Below are 13,103 nucleotides of genomic sequence, written 5' to 3' on the forward strand. Positions count from 1 at the left end.
CCTTCTTTTAGCATCACCAGGTGCATAACTTTAGGAGTCCAGTCTCCTTTAAATGATTCTTCCTTTCTGCTTCTCTTTCACTAACATTTTTACATAAATGAGTGCACTGTCAAGTTCACATGAAGACTAGACAAAAATGCAGGTGTCCTCGTGATAATCAGCTCTTCCATTTCTCCTCTGCAGTGATGCTTCAGTCTTAAAGAAATCCTATATAAAGCAGATGACACAGTTATTACTGGAGGAACTGAGGTTACTGATTAGAGGGGAGCGTAATCAGGTAGATTGAGCCTCTGAGGGAAGAAACCATTGCTGGCAGAGGGGAGTGTTTGCAAAATGCTGTCTGTGAAGCTGAGTCTGTGACGAACACCTCACTATTCACAGCAACTGGAGTGGAAGAAACAGGTGCAAAAGGACTCAGAATTTGCTTTTGTGAGGCTGGTCAGAGATTATGAACTTGTTTTATCTGTGTTTTGTTATGAGTCTACGTCCAGGTTTGTCATACCCCATAGAATGTGTAAGAGAAAACTACTAACAGGGAAATAAGCAAAAAGCTTTCTTATGAAGGTGTCACCAGCATCCGCAGAATTTGAAATGTCTGAGGTCTTTTCTGGTGAGTAAAAGCTGCAGATAAATCAACAGCCATTCAGAAGAATGATAAATGCCACAAGCGTTTGGAAACAGGCTTCCCTAAAGGTGACTCTTTTGGTCAATTTGTAACCTCTGGATGTATTTGAATTGCTCCTGTTTGATGTGTCTTTCTATAAAAGTTAAATTGGGACTTTTCTTGTAAAGCAGTAAGGACAGGAATTTGACATCAGTGACCTATAGAATTATCTAATCTCTGACATGAGAAGGAGCCCAAATTCTACTTTTGATGTTGTGGCTTTTAATAACTTTTTTGTTCGGTGCTATAAAATTGATTTTAATAAGAATATCACAAAAACAATGCTCTAGATGTGAATTGTTAAACAATAATATATTTACTTCAAAACAAACTTCTACAGCCGTAAAGTAACTGGAAAACTAATATGAAGGGCTTTTTTATCTTAACAATAGAAAAACATGTATTTTATTAATAGGCACATAATGACCTATCCATATACTTGTATATATGCATATATATATATATATATATATATATATATATATATACATTTCAAGAAGTTACATATGAAATAAAAGAAAAATAAGTATTATTGTAAATAGTAGTTTAGACATGTTCAGACATACAATTCTGAAAACAAACTGAGACACATATTGTAAACTGTAATTCCAAGTTGCCCAATTACCTGAAATGTGGAAGGACTTTAGAAGCCATGCTTTTATTATTAAATGATAGTTTTCAAATGAGGTAAAAGGTATACTGTTTAAGCATAATAGTTTTTATGTTGCAGACTATCCTAAAACTCTAAAATAGCATAACTATTTTGTCAATGTATACAACAATATATATAATATGTTAAATCCTAAGTTATCTTACTTTTATAAATTTCAAATAGAGTCCTGCTTGGGCAAGTTTTTTTCTATAATTGTACAGATTTATAGTTTTTTTTTTTTTTTTGAGGGAGCATGACCTAAACAAATTAAAATAAAAAAAAACTAAGTACGCCTTTTAAAAATGGGGAATATCTTTTGAGGAAAAAAGACAGCCTAAACTTCAAAGTCTATTTGTATCTCAAAATGTTCTCTACATTTATTTATGAGAAACTTAGCCTATTTTAGTAGCCTTGTCTTTCATTTGACATTTCTTACTTACAAATTGCCGTTTACTAATGTCATTGTAAACTTTAAAAAATTTTCTTAATATTCGTGTTTTATTTATCAGACAGACTGTCCTAGAAGTGCAGAGGCCAGCTAATGGTTTATGAGTTCAAGCTGAGCAAAATATAGCTAAGCTCTGTCTTGCTTGACATTTCATCAAAAGCTGTGTTGATTTGCAATGTTTGCCGACCTATTTATTGAACCCACGCAGCTTGAACTATGCCACCAGGCTTGCTGACATTGCTGAGATTATCTCTAAATGCGTGTAGAGGCTAGAGAGGAAATAGACAGAAAAATAATGTAAAAACAGTTGTAGGTCTATTTAATAAATTATGCATACATAGTCCTTGATTTATTTGATTGTTTTCCTTAAATTTCTGTGCCATAAAATCCCTACTCTAGTCTTCACATAAACTCTGGTAAAAGAGACATGATGACATCAGAGGATCTCACTCTGGATTGAGTGCCAAAGTCCTGTGGGGGGTTATTAAAATATATCCTCTTGGGCCCCAGCTCCACACTTACTAAAACAGCCCTTGTGAGCTGGTGTCTAAGAATTTAGATTTATAACAAGATTCTCAGAGAATGCCAATGTGGTTGAAAGCTGAAGAACAGAAAATAAGCTTTTCTAACTCTAAGAACAGGCAGCAAGCAACTTTCTGACTCCTTACCCATGGTCTCTTTATGGAATGTTCAAAAACATTGCCTAGTGTACAAGATGATAAACACGTATCTACTCTCAAATTGAGGCATATAGTCAATTTATGTTTCTCAAAATACTGAATACATTTTCAAGGAGCTACGTTACAATGGAAATTACAGTTAAATTTACTCAACAGTGAAACTGTTGTTGATTGAAATGAACAGTTAGTCATTAACTCTCAAATAAGTACAGAATCGATTTTTAATGACTCCTTTGATTCTAATGCTCTGTGACTTCATTTATTTTTTTTTTATTTTATTAATTTATTCTTATTACATCTCAGTGGTTATCCCATCCCTTTATCCTTCCATTCCTCCCTCCCTCCCATTTCCCCCTTATTCCCCTCCTCTATGACTGTTCCTGAGGGGGATTACCTCCCCCTGTATATACTCATAGGGTATCAAGTCTCTTCTTGGTAGTCTGCTATCCCTCCTCTGAGTGTCACCAGGTCTCCCTCTTCAGGGGACATGGTCAAATGTGAGACACCAGAGTTCTTGTGAATGTCATACTCCACTCTCCACTCAACTGTGGAGAATGTTCTGTCCATTGGCTAGATCTGGGTAGGGGTTTGAAGTTTACGGCCTGTATTGTCCTTGGCTGGAGCCATAGTTGGAGTGGGACCCCTGGGCCCAAATCTGCCTATCATATTGTTCTACTTGTAGATTTCTAGGACCATCTGTATCCTTTTATTTTGCTATTCTCCCATGCGCCTCTCATTTAGAGTCCCAATAGGATGTCCTTCCCTCTGTCCCAGTTTCCTGGTAAGTGAAGACTTTCGTGGGACATGCCCCTTGTGCTAGTATGCAGATATAAGTGAGTATATACCATTTGACTCTTTCTGCTTCTGGGTTAACTCATTCATTATGATCACTTCTACCTCAATCCATTTGTCCACAAATTTCGGGAATTCCTTGTTTTTAATAGCTGAGTAGTATTCCATAGTGTAAATGTACCACAGTTTCTTTATCCATTCTTCTACTGAGGGACACTTAGGCTGTTTCCATGATCTGGCTATTATGAATAAGGCTGCTATGAACATGGTTGAGCAAATTTTCTTGTTGTGTGCTGGAGCATCTTCCGGGTATATTCCAAGGAGTGGAATAGCTGGGTCTTGAGGAAGCCCTATTCCCAGTTTTCTGATATAGCACCAGATAGATTTCCAAAGTGGCTGTACTAGTTTGCATTCCCACCAGCAATGAAGGAGTGTTCCTCTCTCCCCACATCCTCGCCAGCATGTGGTGTTGCTTGAATTTTTGATCTTCGCCATTCTGATGGGTGTAAGATGGAATCTCAGAGTTGTTTTGATTTGCATTTCCCTGATGACTAGAGATGTTGAGCATTTCTTTAAGTGTTTCTCAGCCATTTGATATTCCTCTGTTTAGAATTCTCTGTTTAGTTCCAAGCCCCATTTCTCAATTGGGTTACTTGGTTTGGTGATGTTTAATTTCTTGACTTCTTTATATATTTTGTATATTAGACCTTTCTCTGTGACTTCTTTTAAAGTATGAATTCAGTCTTTACTTTTTATACAAATGAAAGCATGATCTATATGTTATATGAGTACTCAAACTGTATTGCCTTCATCCTCTCTTTCTCAGTCAGTAAAAATACTCTTTCCAACTCACCCTACTGAAGCTAAAAATGAGACACTCAATTTGTGGCAAGACTGAATATTCCACTAATTACAACTCCTAAAAATGGCAAAGCATGACTTTGAAAATACTAATACCTATAGCCAAGATTAAAAAATATTACCCTTATTGTTCATTTTAGATTACATGCCCATACATTATGGTCCACATTTTTAAGTAAAATTTAAGTTTTAGATATATTATAGTGGAGTACATAATTTAAATAAAATGCAAATTGTTTTTCGAGACAAGTTTTCTTTATGTGGCCTTGAACTCACAGACATCTGCTTGCCTCTGCCTCCTCCAGGGCTGGGATTAAAGCTCTGTGCCACCATGTCCAGCTACATATTTTATAGTGGAATATAATATAGCTGTTTATATATTTTAGATTTTCATATCTTAGAGTTGAGGTATATAAACCTTTAAGGAGGTAAAAAGTTTCATTACAATGATATTCTCAATTTCCTCCAATTAAACATGTTAAAACAGCATACTAATTTATTTCAGTTTTTCTGTGTATTTTCTTTTGACTAGTCTTAGCATCTACTTCTAAAACCACCCTAGCTCTGTGCTATTTTTATTCAAATACTATTTCAGTTGAATAAACACGGGGTGGTGCTTAGAATAAAAGTATTTGTTTTGGTCTGGCTTGCTGATGAGTTCATGTTTTAAAATATTCCCTGAAATGATTAAAGGAATATAAACAATGTTTGTCTGTGTTACTAATAATGGTTTTATTCATTAAAATAATGTCATTCTTAACAATATTTTAAGGTATAAATTTTAGAAGAGGTACTAATACTGTACCGTTCTTTCATATCCCTTGTTTACTATCATAGAATATTTTGCAATTTAAGCTATATAAGGGTCATAATGAGTATTCAATAGATAAATTAAATAAAAGAGTCAGTCAATGAATACAAGAAAATGTGACTAAAAAAAGAGTTTTACTTTACTTTTCTATTGCTTATAGTATTAGTATTCAAATGAATTATATTTATGACAGTTTGCTTGATAGCTTTTAGATAATTTAATGTGAGAACTACAGGCATTTTGGCTTGTGTTTGTTTTTTTAAATGTTGAATTTTCTTAAAACTCATTTGATACTTTCTTATCACATTTCTGTTTCTTTATTTCATATTTATTTGTTTTTAATGTTTGTTTTATTATTCAGTCAAATTTCACATCATATAAATGTGGATACAAAGCTTCAATTAACTATCTTTTAAGGCCTCCAAAATACTATTTCTGAAAAAAAAAAAAAAACTATCTCTTATTTTGAGACAAGGTCTTACTTTGTAGCTGTGGCTGGCCTGGAACTTGCTGTATAGATCAGATTAGATTTGAACTCACAGAGGCTCATGGGCATCTTCCTCGCAAGCAAATTTTCTGTTTCTTTATGGTAAAACAGAAGTCATCTTTTTAGCAGCATACATATGTATGTATACACACACACACACACACACACACACACACACACACAGAGAGAGAGAGAGAGAGAGAGAGAGAGAGAGAATGCATACACCTCTATGTACTTTGGGAGCCAGCATTGAAATTAAAGTGAGAGTTGGAAAAAGGAAGGAATGGATATTTATACTAATTAGTCAAATTCAGTGCTTCTCCATCTTATGGAAAGTGTTGTGAATAGTATATAAGAGACCAAGAGGGAGAAATGGAAGGATTAGAAGAGATTTTGTCTTATTAGGATCTTTTTGGAACACTTTAAAGTTGCCAGAAGCAGAAAGAAGGTTTTCCTTTACTTAACATATTCAAATTGCAATTCAGAAGCCTATAGGAGGTTAACTCCTGGCAACACCCAGACTACCTCAAAAAAGATGATTGGCATCAAAGAATCTCCTTAGGGAGATGATTTCAAATGTGGCAAATTCTGCCTTAAAAATGGGAAATCTTGGATGCAAGCAGAATCTCTGCCAAGACAGGGTAAACAAGTCCTCAATAGTTCTTGTGTCACACATATGTCTGTCAGGTATATTGGGCCAGGAGGCTGAAGATGATGCTCCAATGTTATAGAGAGTTTTGGGTGACTATTCAGGTAGAAAACTGTCTCTGTCATCTTTTCATTTGGAAAGCTACTAACCTGCACTCCCAGCATACTCAGATAATTCTTACTCCTTGTCAAGTCTCTGATGGAGTTGAAGATCAGGTAGCTTAGTTTTACCATGAAGCTTAATTGTTTAGGGGTTAAGATGTTTTTCAGTCTAGATAGGTGCTCTAAGTTGATAATGACAAGATGTGATGGCGATTGATTTACATTGAGAATTTTAGACTCACCAAGATAGGAAAGATGTCTTCTTCAAGGCTGTCAAATACAAATAGCCAAAACACTAAGAATGTTTTGGCTATTTGTATTTGACAGCCTTGAAGAAAACAGTTTTCCTATCTTGGTGTGTCTAAAATTCTGAATGTAAATCAATATCTATCACATCCTGTCGTTATCAACTTAAAACATCTATCTAGATCTAAAAACATCTTAACCCCTAAACAACTAAGCTTCATTGTAAAAACTAAACTACCTGGTCTTCAATTCCATCAGAGACTTGAGAAGGAACTAAATTATCTGATTATGTGGGGAGTGTAGGTTAGCAGCTTTCAAAGTGAAAAAAAAAAAAAAAAAAGACAGTTTGCTGCCTGAAGAGTCAACCAAAACTCTATAACGTTGGAGCATCATCTTCAGCCTTCTGGCCCAATATATCTGATAGACATATTTGTGACACAGGAGTGATTGAGGACTTGCTTACTCTGTCTTGACAGAGTTTGGCTGTCAACTCTGCCTGCATCTAAGCTGCCCAATTTTAGGCAGAATTCTTTCTGTGTTCAAAAGAAGGACATTTTGCTCAGTGGCTTGTTTGCCACATTTGAAGCCATTTCCATAAGGAGGTTCTTTGATGCTCATCATCCTCTGGGAAACATGTCTTTCCAGACTTTCTGTCTATTTCTGGGCTCCTTAGAAATTCCTCTACTGCAAGCAAGACTTAACCAAAAATATATCAAAAAAGGATACTAAAGCCACAAGAAGAGACTCTAAATCACTAGAGGTGAGAGTCCTTGAGACAATCACATAGCCACTTCATCTTTTGGTGGGCTATTGTGAGTGATGCTTTCCACAGAATTTCAGAGGTGAGCAGTAAGAATGAACCTTCTCTCCAGTAGTCACATGGTTACTAATACATACTTTATTGCCTCATTTTCTTTCTCAGTCTCATTTTATCTACCTTCTCATGTCTATGTCTAAAACTCTACATCTAATTGTAGTTAATATGATGAAAAGCAGAAGATTTATTGGTGCCAAGAAACTTAAGATACAGAAGATGAAGAGGGGCAGTGTATGGAAATACAGGCAAAGGAAGCTAACTTTATTCTGCTTAGTAAGTAGAAAGGAAAAAAGTAGATTGTGACCACAAAAAATTAAGAAGACTAAAAAGAAATACTGTAAGAATATGTGCCAGATACACCAATATGTGAATAGAGGGATCATTGAACAACAGAGAAAGTGGACACACATCACCATATTTTGAGCTTCTATCCTAAATAAATGTATTCAGTTCAGTAGTCTGAACCAACTTGCCTTTGTTCCTTGTGATTTTGGACCCCTTCCTATGGGCTGCATTTTTCACACACAATTCTAAAATTATCTTTCAAAAATTTAAAGAAAGTTATATTGAACTCTTGTTAAACATCTTACTGTCTTGATGCAACAAGAGTCTTTACCAAGAACCGGACTTTAGTCATCCTTTTCCCCCCTCCTCTGTACACTCACTATATTTTTAGTCACATATATGTGTTCTAGTTTCTCACATGCTCACTCCTTTATTGACATTGGCTCTGCCAAGAATTGTCTGCTGAACTCTTCTGAGTCTGTTTGATCGTTATGGAATATGTTGTATCAACCACATGGTACTCTTGTGGTAGGTTCTTACTAAAAAAATTTCTACAAGAGTAGGATTCAAGTGAAGATGGACACTGATGATTTGTGGAGATATATACTCTACTTTGCTGTTTCCTTAGAAAACAGAAGCAGGAAATTAGGGAAAGAAGACCATAGTTAGAGTTACTGTTTGGGGACTGTAGAACATAAATGTGTTACTATGCTATGTACTTGATTATATATGTATATTTTCCACAACTATTCAGCGATTCACTAGTATGATGGAAACACACTTCCTGATAATTGTATGAAGTCAGTTGTAATTGCTTTATATAAACTTGTTATAATAAATATTATCTGTAGTACAATGTGTGCACAAATGTGTAATGCATATATTCATATATAAAAGTTCAGGAATTATAGTTATGAGGTTATTCTGTGCATATGACACTCAAGTTGTCAACTGGAGTTAGGCTGTATATCAAAGTAGATAACATGTTAAATGGTAATGAATTAAAGACCTATTAGTAAGTGAGGAAGTTGTAGTTGGCAGTAATAGTAATCATAGGAGGAAGCATTTGGTGATAAAGAAAAAGCATGCTTATACACCCAGAAAAAAAATGCCATACCACTATGGATAGTGGCATCAATGAAAAAAAGCAGTTTGAGAAAATGCCAAATAGAGAGGTTGGCTTTGAAAGTAAAATACCCATAATGCAAGAAAATCTAGGTTGAGACCATTCAGAAAATCTAATTGCAAGGGACTTTTGAGGGCAGCATATCAGGTTATCACATGCCAAAGCTATTTCATTTCAGAGACTTTAGTTTTCTCATTAATTTTATCACTAATCCCATTCATTTTGTAAGTGCATTTCAGGATTTCACATCAAGTTGACTTTAAAGCTCATATACAGATAAAGATTTTTTTAAACATAGCACTAACTAAAGAAGTTGGTCCTGTTCTGTTCTGAAGAGTGAAACAAGCTTATATTGGCACTGCAAACAGGATTATTAAATAACAAATTATTATTCCGACTGTTACAGTTCTTAAAATTACTCGAGCAAGAGTCTTGTATCTATTCAACCTGAACACATCTGATATCCTCAGCCAAGTAGAGGATGCAAATTAGAGAGCTTCTGGCTTTACTCGTGTTGAATCAGGCGTATTCGCCTCCCCTTAGGACTCTATGACTAATGGCCTGAATTGTCTACATTTCAAAACCAGTCAAGGCTGAGAGGGTAAGCCTGCTTCATCCTTCCTGCTTCTGTGTTGATCCACAGTGTAAGATTATTCAGGGAAAATCTTATGTGTGAATTTGAGTTCAGATCACCCTTTCTGTGAGAAAGTCCTATATCCTTCCTGACATCAAGAAGTGCTTGCATGATGAAACCTCTAGTCTGGATAACAAAAGAACGTTAAGAAGTTGGCAATGCCTTGTACATCAGGACATATATTATTCCACAGTGTACCTTGGTTTTCATACGTAAGAACACTGTTTCTTAGAGTCTGTAGTTCTAAGGGGCAAATGGGAAGAAATCACTAAGTGCAGTAAGTGTAAACTGAAAATAAGGCTGAGTTAAGTTTTCAGCCTTGAGGAGCTGTACCTGACAGACGAAAATAATGCTTGTGATATTTCATTAATATTTTGTGAAGTTGCCATAACTATTAAATTGATTATCATACCTATTATTTCCCTTGGTTACCAGTTTTTATAGTGATATTACTGACAAAAGAAAAAAAAAGTATGTTGTATAAAAGTTCCATTATTGAGCACAGGGCATAATTAACTAAGGCCATCAGTCCATAGATAAGATTTCTAAAACTTATTCTGTCTGTTTATGTCTGAACATCTAGACCCTATGTCCATCATCTCACTCATTTCCCACAGCTGCTGGCCCTGGCTTCCACTACTTAATTATATGAGCTACTTAATATATTTTTATGATATGGAGAGGTTTATTATATGAAAATACAGGGAGAAAGAATGGGAGCTCCCATAGTGGGTGAGACAGAGACAAAGAAAGAGAGGAAGAGAGAAAGAAGAGTGGCTACTTAATTGAATATTTTTTTGAGAAAGTATCTGGATTCACAGAATCAAAGTCTTTGTGTCAACTTTTGGGCTCAAATGATTTTCTGGGTCACAGCTGAATGAGGTTAATATTAATAAATAAAGATTTTATTATGTTTTTTTTGGAATTAACAAATAAAATTGTGCATATTATCTGTTGTCCTGAAATATACATGTAGGTTATAAATTGTTTATATGGAGATGCCAAAATTATGCATTTAATAACTGCATAACCAAAAATCATGGTCCAAGGTCATTATCCAATTGGCTGTTTAATCCTCAACTTTCTAATGTAGTAGGATTTATAACAATGTGTATTCTCTGTTTTTGTGGTAGTAGGGCCTTATGCATGCTAACAAGTGCAACCTAAAACGACTTGAGCTATGCAGTCTTATGAACACATGAAATCTCTGTCATAGCCAGATCAGTTAATTGGCTTAGGCTTTCTAACTTGCTCTGTTCATTTTTCTGTAATTCTGCCTTCCATTTATCTTTGCTTCCAGTGCCTCCATATTCAATAATCCAATTAAAGTCCTGTAACTACAACATTATCTGTCCTAAGCTTCAACTCATACTATGAACCTTTGTTTATATAATCATTTATATATCTACTACTCAAATTAATTAATTAGTAATTATTTCTTGTGGATTATGTTTGAACCTATTTCTATTTGTAAGGTTACTGAAAGCAGGTGATATGTTTTATATTCTTTGAAAAATTTTATCACTCAGTAGAGTGTTTACATTTTTAATTTGTTTATAACATTTTAGTCCATGGAAAAATGTGTTTTTGTATGGCATAACTAATGTCTTCATTAGGAAGGTTGACCTTTGTTGCTTTTTATTCAATAGTTATCAATAGTTTAGTGACAAACCACAAAGTCTTCTACTGTATTTTTATGTTCATGGATTATTTCATTGTGCTGGTTTCAAAATAGTAAGTACTTGTTTTTTAGGTCTCAAACACAAGACAAGGAGCTGAGGGGTTTATTTAACAAATCAAAGTAGACCTGGGTCCCATGTTCTCCTAGCATCTCTCAGTGCCTACCTGTTGTGGGGTATGGCTAGTGCGTACTATGCCCCCTACCTTAAACTTCTCCAGCCAGGATACTGGGCTGCTCTTCCCTCAGTTGCCCTTCCCTATAAAGTCCAGCCATTTTGGTAACCTGTCCCTTTTTTGTCTACTCTTTACTCTCCTGTCTCTCCCTTCTTCCCTCTTACCATCTCCTCACATGGCCCAGCTTAGAGTCATGTTCACTCTTTATTCTCTCATATGTCTCTTCCTCTGGCTATATATTCCTCATATCTACAATAAACCTACTCCTCCACCAGACCTAGGACCAGTCATGTTCTTCCTTTTTTTATTTCATTGGTATAATTGGATAATATTGTTATGGATGCATTAAAGTGTTACAACTTTTACTTACATATTTGTTGCAGTAATATTTAAACTGTATTTTCAAGATTATGTTGATTTATATTGTCATTATATTATAATACCAAGTTAGAAACACTAGAGGGGAAATGCTTAATTTTAAATTTATTAGTGTGTATGTGTTCATGTATATGACATGTGTATTCTGGCATATGTCTGTGGACATGTGTGTGGAGGTAAGAGGAACAATTTAGATGTCATTCCTCTGCTGCTTTCCAACTTTTTGAGACAGAATCTTTCACTGTGTTAGAACTTTGTTTAGTAGGAGATATTAGCCTCAAGGAATCTACCAGGGTGCTACTCCCATCATGCCATGACTGAAAGCATAAGAACATGCTGCCATGCTCAGCTTGTTATATGGGTCCTAGTGCTTTACCAAGTAAGCTATCCCCCAGAACTGGAAATGTAAAAAAATAATTTAGTTCTCATATTTTTAATACAATATGATGTTTATAGTATAACCATAGTCCTAATGTTTTGAGTTATATATTTAAAATGTTCCCTTTTGGCAAGTTATTAATCTACTATTGTAAATTTGTGACCAAAATTTGCTTAATTTCCAACATCTAAACATTGTGTGAGAGAGAATCCACTTTTCTTATTAGAAAACACAGAAATCATGTTAAATGCAATATGTATATGTGACAAGTGATCTTCTGGGGAAAGAGTTCACGAGTCACTTCTGTAACATTTGGAATAAAATTCATTAACCAAAATAATATCAGGCTTCATATTTTATATTTTGCTACCTTAGAATCTGGTCTTTAGTCTGTCTAATTGCATTATAATGGTTCTGTGTTGCAACAGATGCTAGAAGATTCTTTTTGGCAAGAATGATAATTTTGTTTCATATTTTAAAATACCTGCATTGCAATGGTCTTTTTTGTTTACTAGACCAGTAAAAAGCAAAACCAAAAACTAATATTTCTTTTTTATGTGAATTTTATTTATACATTTTTTATTCAAGGACTAGGAACTCTAAAATTTCCACACTAAACTCAATCTCTTGTTTAGCTTGGTGTGTACTAGCTTTCTGATTTTGTTATCAAATGAGTAATTAGACCATATTGTTTTGATGCAGTCTTGAAGTCTCAGCACTAAGGATGCTGAGGCAGAACTGAATGTGTAGGAAAATCTAGTATGCAAAAGGAAGGTGAGCTTCAGCTACAAAGTAAAATCCTGTCTCAAAAGCAAAATTAGGGGCTGGAGAGATGGCTTAGTAGTTAAGAATATTTACTGTTCTTGCAGTGGATCCAGATTCGGCTCCTGGCATCCACATGGTAGTTTACAATCACCTGCTGCTACAGTCCTAGGAGATCTGGTACCCTTTTCTGCAAACACACAGTGCATTTACATATATTCAGGCACACAGACATGTACATTAAATAAATATTTTTAAAAAACAGACCAAAACAAAAAGTAATGATTAAGTATAACATGTACAGTATAACAGACTCTCTTTACTATATTGCTTTGTTTGTATGCTATTAACATTATCTTTAAAAGTTGAAAAGTGAATGTTTTATTGGTTCTATGCCATGAAAGAATTTCTTATATAAATAAGATTGTATGAGATAGAGTAAATTTTGGGGATAATGACTCTAGCAGGGTTATAAGA

The 13,103-nt window shown here is 34.8% G+C and overlaps 1 protein-coding gene across 10 annotated transcripts in view; it reads left to right on the plus strand.

Annotated features, from left to right (window-relative positions):
- The window catches only part of Dmd (dystrophin), a 2,465,896-nt gene that overhangs the window by 513,891 nt on the left and 1,938,902 nt on the right, over nt 1-13,103 (plus strand). The window contains exon 1 of one of the 10 annotated variants that reach the window (XM_051140908.1): nt 593-610. The exons of the other annotated variants lie outside the window; for them this stretch is intronic. The gene's annotated coding sequence lies outside the window, so the exon portion shown is untranslated. Of the gene's footprint in view, nt 1-592; nt 611-13,103 lie in introns of those variants that run through there. 10 annotated transcript variants of the gene reach the window in all.

Source organism: Acomys russatus, chromosome X, assembly GCF_903995435.1.
Source record: "Acomys russatus chromosome X, mAcoRus1.1, whole genome shotgun sequence".
Lineage (NCBI taxonomy): Eukaryota > Metazoa > Chordata > Mammalia > Rodentia > Muridae > Acomys > Acomys russatus.